At 36.6% G+C, this 9,029-nt stretch overlaps 1 protein-coding gene across 3 annotated transcripts in view; it reads left to right on the top strand.

Moving 5' to 3' along the window:
- LOC125225381 overlaps positions 1–9,029 on the top strand; it is a 65,544-nt gene that overhangs the window by 39,009 nt on the left and 17,506 nt on the right. For all 3 annotated transcript variants that reach the window (XM_048129071.1, XM_048129072.1, XM_048129070.1), the window contains exon 2: positions 730–794. The gene's annotated coding sequence lies outside the window, so the exon portion shown is untranslated. The remainder of the gene's footprint in view (positions 1–729; positions 795–9,029) is intronic.

The raw sequence follows: 9,029 nt of genomic DNA, 5'->3' as shown, positions 1-9,029 counted from the left end.
TCAACAATAACTTGTCTTAATATATTATTTAACAAAATCTAAGTATACAACGTTAGTAAAAAGTTCAATCAAGTAGATATTTATCTTTTATTCAGTTGACAAAATACGCGTGTTTCAATTTCAACCCTTCCACTCATTATATCCGAGATTGTACCTTCACTCGCTTTTATTTTCTTTATTGAGCCAGCATAAATATTGTGCACGGCACGTGCCTCAACGACCAATGTTGTTTTATCCGCGGAAAAACGCTGATGTAACAATACTTACGCTAAAGCGACTCGTTTTCTTACGAACAAATTTACATTTTCCGTTTTTCCTTTTACTCCGCACCTATTTAGATATTAGTCATGTTTCACGTCATTGCACTTAGCGCCGCGGCTCTTTACCCGATCGCGGGTTTATTAGTTTTATTACAGTTACGTTCCATAAGATTATAAGAACAAAAAGCTATGCTGCCTACGTATTTCAATTACCGCCTAAAAAGAGATTTCAACTCCATCTGAGTAATTAATTGATAAGTATACCGATCGGATCTATTTAATACCGGACATACCGACATGCCAAAAGTTAAAATCATTGTCCCGGTTACAACATAAATGTATCACAACATAATCGAATAGTAAAATGGCTTGCGGCAGGAATAGGATATACCTTACTAGAGTTTAAAACGCTATTATTATGATATTACAACTTCAAAACAACGCTAACTTTCTTTATTTCTTTTTACAGGTTGCGACGCAAAACAAACAACAGAAGTTTAATGCGCCTCTCGTCCCCGCCAGACAAAATTTAAGGTAAGATAGAAATGATAGAATTTTATTTAAGCCGCACAATTATCGCACATTTTTAAGGAAAGCAGAATAAAATTAACTAAGTGACTACTTAATTAAGGTAAAAAAATATATGTACAAGTGTTACTCGGAAGTTAATATCCATTTGTGCTATTTAGTAGTAGTAGTAGTAATACACTTTATTGTACAAAAATAAGAACACATAATAACAGGAAAGAAAAAGAACACACACATCATTTGTACAAAGGCGAACTTATCCCATTAAGGGATTTCTTCCAGTTAACCTTAGAGCAGTTAAAGGAGAATTGGAGACGGTAGACTTTCCTAAGCTAAGCCTATACCTAACCTACAAACTATAGCAATATAGACGTTATATCATATAAATAAATACGTTATACATATAATACAGTTTTATGACTACCCTACATACATACACAAACTACTATTTATTTCGCTATACTGGAGACGAGTATATTGTAAAAACGTTTTACAAAAGAAATAATATGTCGTCAAGTCCTAATTATTTTGGAGAGAAGAAAGAGGTCTAAGTTATCTAAAAATGTCGTGTCTTATCGGTTATGCCCGCGCGTTGTATGTTGCTGCTAAATTGCATGTCTACGAAAATGCAAAATGAAATTGGCTTGTAGGTACCAAAGTCAAATAGAGTTCTCTTCTTCTTCCTCCTACCCTTATCCCACGTTATGTGGGGTCGGTACAACATGTCTTCCTCTTCCATTCTCCCCTATCTTTCGTCATCTCAACACTCACATCTTTCTTTCTCATGTCCTCTTTCACACAATCCATCCATCGTTGTTTGGGTTTACCCCTCCCTCTCCATCCATCAATTAGTCTTATATTCGTTACTTTTCAATTTGTCGGTAACAAAATCTTTACCACTCTTTAAAAATCTATTACATTACCTACAGTTACTTTTTTATCCTCCGACGAAAAAACGACGGGATATTATTGTAAGTTTGACGTACCTACCTGTCTGTCTATTTGTCTTTGTGTATGTCTGTCTGTGGCATCGTAGCTCCCGAACGGATGAACCGATTTAGATTTAGTTTTTTTTTGTTTGAAAGCTGAAAGCTTAGCCATGTTTCATGAAAATTGGTCCACCATGTCGAGGTTTTTAGGGTTCCGTAGTCAACTAGGAACCCTTATAGTTTCGCCATGTCTGTCTGTCCGTCCGTCCGTCCGTCCGTCCGTCCGTCCGTCCGTCCGTCCGTCCGTCCGTCCGTCCGTCCGTCCGTCCGTCCGTCCGTCCGATAATCTCAGTAACCGTTAGCACTAGAAAGCTGAAATTTGGTACCAATATGTATATCGATCACGCCAACAAAGTGCAAAAATAAAAAATGGAAAAAAATGTTTTATTAGGGTACCCCCCCTACATGTAAAGTTGGGGCTGATATTTTTTTTCATTCCAAGCCCAACATGTGATATATTGTTGGATAGGTATTTAAAAATGAATAAGGGTTTACTAAGATCGTTTTTTGATAATATGAATATTTTCGGAAATAATCGCTCTTAAAGGAAAAAAAAGTGCGTCCCCCCCCTCTAACTTTTGAACCATATGTTTAAAAAATATGAAAAAAATCACAAAAGTAGAACTTTATAAAGAATTTCTAGGAAAATTGTTTTGAACTTGATAGGTTCAGTAGTTTTTGAGAAAAATACGGAAAACTACGAAACCCTACACTGAGCGTGGCCCGACACGCTCTTGGCCGGTTTTTTTAAATTAATTTTAATTTTATGATTATTAATGATAAATACAGTTTTAACGCGACTGCACATCCTGCTTCGTGCATATCCTGTGAATATTGACCAAATATGGAGGCTTTCCAGTAATTGATTTACCGTATAACTTTGTTAGTAAGAGCTCAGCTAGAAGTTTCTTCGGCTCGGTAATATATTTACTTTACCTACACACCTCTAGCTATATCGATTTCTTATGGTATGAGAAGCGCGTTCATCCCATAAATAAAAAAGCTACGTATTCTACGAAAAAATACCATTTGTGAGATAACGCTAAATAAGACCACGTTTCACACATAAAAATAATGATAGTTGAACAAAAACTTGAAATTACCGCACTAATTGAAACTACTACTACTATTTTGGTAAAATAATTATTAAATAAATAAAATAAGTAAGACGATTTTGAAAATATATGTCTGTTTAGATTCGGGAAGAAAATAGTCGTAGATTCATATAAGGTACAGCGGGGCAAATCTAACCGGGGGCAATTGTAATTAGTAAATTTTAAATATTAGTACACTATGATGTTGAGTTCTACATGTATCCACTGAACACGCCTACCATATATAACCGGTGGACATTCTATTTAATAATGCAAACATTGTAAAACATGGAGAAAATGGACCAGTTACATCTGCCCCCAGTCGAGATTTGCCCCGCTGTACCTTAAGTAGAATGTATTTGACCCCATATATTTCATGACGCCTACCTTTCCGCTCAGTCTCTATATTTTATTAATTATATAACTTGTAACAGCTCAAGATAAGTTGTTCGACAATTTAATTATCGCTTTTTAATTTTTTGCTTTCCTGTTTCCTTTATACATATTCTGTTAAATATTTCTGTAAAGGTACGCTTGCATGGTAAGTGTCTATGTATGGTAGAACTAATTGGCTATGGCCTATGACAGACCTGTTTAAATATGGATATATTGGAGTTATTCCAGTTAACATGACTAGTCATACCGTACCGTATACGTACGTAGTTTGCCCTAATGCATATCCGTTTTCTTAAGCAGCATTTCCGTTCTGACATATTTTTACGAAGACTGATTTAGCGAATTTTTGCTAGATTTTATTACTGTTTGCTTCTGCGCTGTGAATGGCGACATACCTACGTCTGTGCCTACGTAAATTAGTCTCCATTTTGTGACGTCATAGGTACGTCATGTGTCACTTCATAGTCCTCTTATATTTTGTACATGTCCCACCACTAATATAATACATTAACCAACCTTATAACCGCACAAGTATCAGCTTAGCATTATTTGCATTGTAAATCTTGTATATTACGAGTATTCGCCGCTTGATTTAATTAATTATTCATTTTTTATCTTGATCCACATCACCGTGTGTCATAGATCTTCAAGATAGGACACTTACGTCCTACACATAAAATACATACATACATGCAAATTAGTTACATATTGTTAGCGGTGTTCTGAACGTCCCCTTACTGACACCTCAGCTGTGAGCAGACGTTCAGAACTCCACTAATAGATCAGAACTCCGTTAACAGATTAGAACTTCGCTAACAATATCAGAATATAATTCAACATTTTTCACAAGCAAATAAAATGTCTGACCAGCGCATAAAGTATTAAAATATTAAGCACATAAAATTAAAAGATCAAAAAACTTTTTAATGCTGCTAATGGCCGTGATTTATTGCACGGGATCAGGATTTTACTCGTATCATTTTATATTCTAACGCGACCACGTTACTTTTCGCCGTATCATCATTAAAATTACCATCAGCGTTATCAAAGAACATTTTACAGACATTGCGGTGTGATTAATTATCCTTAAAATCTCGGTGCCAAAACATCCATTAGCTTATATGCGTGTATACAGACCTCTAGCCAAGAGTACAATCGTTGACGATCTGTAATAATAATATCTATCTCTATCGGTCCTCCGTAATGGCGCGACAGACCCAGCGGGCGAAACAACTGATGTGCCGACGGAAAGTTTCCAAAATTCTGAAATTTTCACATATGAGAACTTCAGAAGCATTCCATACTTTGTACGGACAATTGTATGGATGGAAACTTTCCATTTCATAAATTTAAATTTCCCTTTATTTTTCGTGAAAGTTTCGTGAATTTTTCAAGAAATTTAAGATTTTTTTAGAAAATTTCCGCAGCTTGCATATCACTAGGCGAAACACACGAGTTCGATAAACTTAGTGCGACCCACTAACCAATAGTGCGAAAACGATGGCCTGACGTTATATTATCGTTTTTCTACTCGTCGACTTTAATCTGTCAATTAGGACACCACAGACTAAACTATAATATTTCATTACACTTCACTTAAGTTAACTGAAAAAAAAAAAAAACAAAAATAGAACTTCATACAAGTTCTATACTAATTTGCGATACCTGGCAAATTTTTCTGCATCTGAAACACATTATTTTTTATCTATCGCGTTATCGACCAATCAGAGACGGTTATTACAAATAATTGGTTGCTAGGTAATTCGATCGACGCTATTAACATTAGTTTTAACTTGAATGATGATATTTTTCGTCCATTGGTGATGAAGATGATGACTCATAGAAAAAGTATTGTATACAATAGTGATATAATTAAGCTTTTCACTCTCGTACCGTACTATTAGGCCTAAACATGGTACTCGACTAAAAAGCTTTGTATTATATCACGATTGTATAAAATTCTATTAATAGTTTTATCTCGCGACCATGCTTTCCTGCCAGATTGCGTTGCGATCAGCGTCTAGCTAGTGTCAACCTGTCAACGATTGTCATTTCAGGGTACGTAGCCAAATGGTACAAAGGCTCACGAAACGCTCGTAAATATCTATCTTTATCGCTCGTGCGTATTGGCGTGACAGAGCCAGACTACCTACGGGTGTGTGTAGGCATATATTGCGTATTTCCATAGCTTACCAAGAGTAGGGGCCGATTTTGAATTTTGTCACTTTGTCGGCTCAATTCGAATTAGACTTCACTAAATTCCCAATTTCAAGCACACGAATTTCGAAAATCGCATCGTCGACTCGCAGATATTTGAGTGTCGAAATCGTGCGATCGAAATTGAAAAATCGGCCGGACCTTATATTTCTTAGAAAGAATGTGATGATGGATAGTACATTTGTACTACATAATGTCTGTCGACCCTGTATTGTGCTATTTGTGCTGTAAATCCATACACTGCATTGTGTTTGTATCACTTTTCCATGTGTGATAGAGCCCTGCGTACCTATCATTCACCACGCACGGCGCCTCAGCGAACGTAGTGTTGGCTACAGGCATACAGTGCAAGCAATTAGAAGAAGATACTTCGCGTCCAATTTAATCCTTTCCAGTATTTTCCCTCTTTGATTTTGAACCTTGACAAACAGGATATTGGGACGTTCTTTCCTCACCGTTGTTTGTCAATACTCTTCTTATCGTGGAAAGATTAATGTATACGTAATTAGCCCTAGTTAATCTTGTGATGAAAATATTGAAAATTAATATCGTCTATTACAGCGGATTAGTCGTTAAACAGCTTGCCGGGTAGCAACGCCCGAGTCTTGGGCCTATTTACTCGAGGCGAGAACGCATGCGGGTTTCGTTACATTGCGGCATTTGATCGGTGAGCTGAATTGTACGTAACCTAAACAGCCCGCAATGTAACTAAAATCGCATGCGAGTTCGCGCGCTTCTTAATGAGCCTTTAGAGTGAAATATGTTTTAATTGGGAGTAATTTTCATCCTTACTTTATAACGATTTAATTGCCTAGGGTTCTACATAAAAGCTTAATTAGCGCTGGAGCCGCTGGAGGTGCCATTCAATGTTCGAATATATTACTCGTATTTCATCAGAACAGTTTTTATTGAAATGCACTATTTAGATCGTAGGTATATAAGTACCTAGAATAGAAACATCATTTCACTAATTAGGTAATACTTTTGTCAGGAAGCCCCAATTGTTTTGTTGCAAATTAAAGACAATACAATATTCATTGTTAACAATTTGTACCATTTCTGTTATTCAATTTTACAAAACGTGTTTAAATTGTTTTAACATAGGATATCGAGATTCGACACAGTTAAGTAAGAAGTTCATTTTACCAAATTGCACAAATTCTAGAGCATGTACAATACCGTCAAAAAGTTTAAGACCAAACACAATGTTCAGTGTCATTGTTATAAACCCTTCTAAAAATCATCAAACTAAATTTGTAATCAATAGAAAACAACGTAATCTTATTATATTGATCGGCAACCCATTTGTTCTGCAAGAAGACAACGATCCCAAACACTCAGCAAAGATCTGTAGAAGCTACACAGTCAATAAAGAACGCCAAGGTGTGTTCAAAAATATGATTTGGCCACCGCAATCCCCAGACCTTAACCCGATCGAACTTTTATGGGAGGACTCGACCGTAGAGTCCGAAGACAATGTCCGACATCTGCAACAGCTCTATGGGAGATACTGCAATACGAGTGGAAATCCATTAGCCAAGTAACGCTACACAAACTTATAGCAAGACTGTCAAGAATCTGCTCGGAAGTGAAAAAGCGTCGAGGAGGAGAAAAACGTTTAGCTTTTATTTCTTATTATGATCCCTTTTTAAAAATTGTTATACGCTTTATTTTGTCGGTTGTAGGTACTGAAAAGTAATATTCTCATAGGAACTTCATGAAATGTTGATTATTTGCATATATCGTGTTTGGTCTTAAACTTTTTGACGGTAGTGTAAATTAACAAAAGAATATAATAATCTGCCAAATCTGTCAAATTTATTTGGTATATTTGAAATGCTGTTCCCGTTATGCGTACTTTGATAGTAGTACTCGTATATGTATGTAACCAGCACATTCTACTAGCACACATTCGATGTCCAACGACTGTTTTCTTTGGCCCACACAGCTGTTGCTTCGAATTATGTCACCGGCGATCTGTTGCCCCACGCCGGAAATTATCTCTCGTGCACATCAAATCGATGACACTTCGATTACCCACCGAGTGACATCACCTGGGCGCGTAGACAAGATGCCTGTTGTTCACGATCCTTAGCGTCGCATCGTAGTTATCTATCTCTCTATCTCTCTACGATACGATACGGAAGGTGAACGATTGGCCACTAGTCTATATGTTATCTAGCCAACGTGCCAACTGCATGCCAACGCGCTTGTTTTGCCTTTTCATAGGCTCACTTTGCCTTTTTGCCTTCTCTTCTCTGTTGCAAAAAGTCCTGTTTGGTCGATTCGGCATACCTAAACGGTATTTTGGCCACCAATACACATGGTAACAATGAACTCGACCAAACTACGTATGTTGTCTTTGGTATTGTTTTCGGAAATGATATCACTCAAAAATAAGGCTACATAAATTTAAAAATATCTGACACACTGCTATGGCCCTACAAATAAGATTGGTGATTGCTTTTTTTGTACCGGTGATTGTATGTTGTCAGGAATATCATACGTGTTTTTAATTTCGGCACACTACATGTCACAAGTTTATGAGTGTGTCTCAGACAGTTGTGTTTCGTCCGCTGTGGAAAATGGTTGACACGTTGGCTACACACCCTGAGCTCACTAGGAAAACATTTATCACACCGCGCCTCTTAAACTTCCTGGAGCCAAGATTGCGTATCACATGTCCATCTTGTCTTGTCGTTAGAGCTTCATAATGTGGTATTGATACATGCTAACGATGTGACAAAAATTAACTACAAGGCTAAGGGGCCATTTAGACGGTACGAGAACTCGCATGCGAGTTTTATTACATTGCGGTATTTATGGCTGTCAAAATTGTATGTAACCTCAACAGCCCGCAATGTAACTAAAATCGCATGCCAGTTCGCACGCGTCTAACACTATATCACAAAATACATAATATAACGCACATAGTTTATATCGCACACTGTTCACAAGCAATTTAGAAACTACATGTTAAACATGATTTAACATAATAAATTAATAATGAGTGTGTATGTATGTCGATCGAAATTATCGAAGTGTTCTGTAAAAATTGTGTTTTGCTTAAAATATGATAGGTAGCTAAGTATTTATTTCAGAAACTTATAAGCATTGGCTTATTTATAGGTAATCGAATTGCAATTTTACAGTCGCTGCTCATAACACATTTTTGAAATAACAAATGATAAAGAACATGGATTGGAAGTTACATCAACATGAGTCTTTAAATTTTCTTGGTAACATAATACGGCCCTGATACGGCGGAAGAATCTTTACGTAACAATCTAAAAAGGACAGTGTCCAAAAAGCTAAAATTTTCCCACATAACTGGGAATTGTAATGTCCATTTTGCGACCGACCCTCAATAAAACCTCATGGAATGCTTTTACAGTCGCCCGCGTTATGTCCCGCATATTTTTATTTTAGCTTATAGAACTCATATCTACTGTTCCGTGCAAAATAAATGTAACTTTGTGTGTATGTACATACTAGTTTTTGCCCGCGGCTTCGCTCGCGTTAAATTCGAAATTTGCTCCATACAA

Source organism: Leguminivora glycinivorella, chromosome 4 (assembly GCF_023078275.1).
Source record: "Leguminivora glycinivorella isolate SPB_JAAS2020 chromosome 4, LegGlyc_1.1, whole genome shotgun sequence".
NCBI classification, from domain to species: domain Eukaryota; kingdom Metazoa; phylum Arthropoda; class Insecta; order Lepidoptera; family Tortricidae; genus Leguminivora; species Leguminivora glycinivorella.
This window is presented reverse-complemented; position numbering and strand designations above follow the sequence as displayed.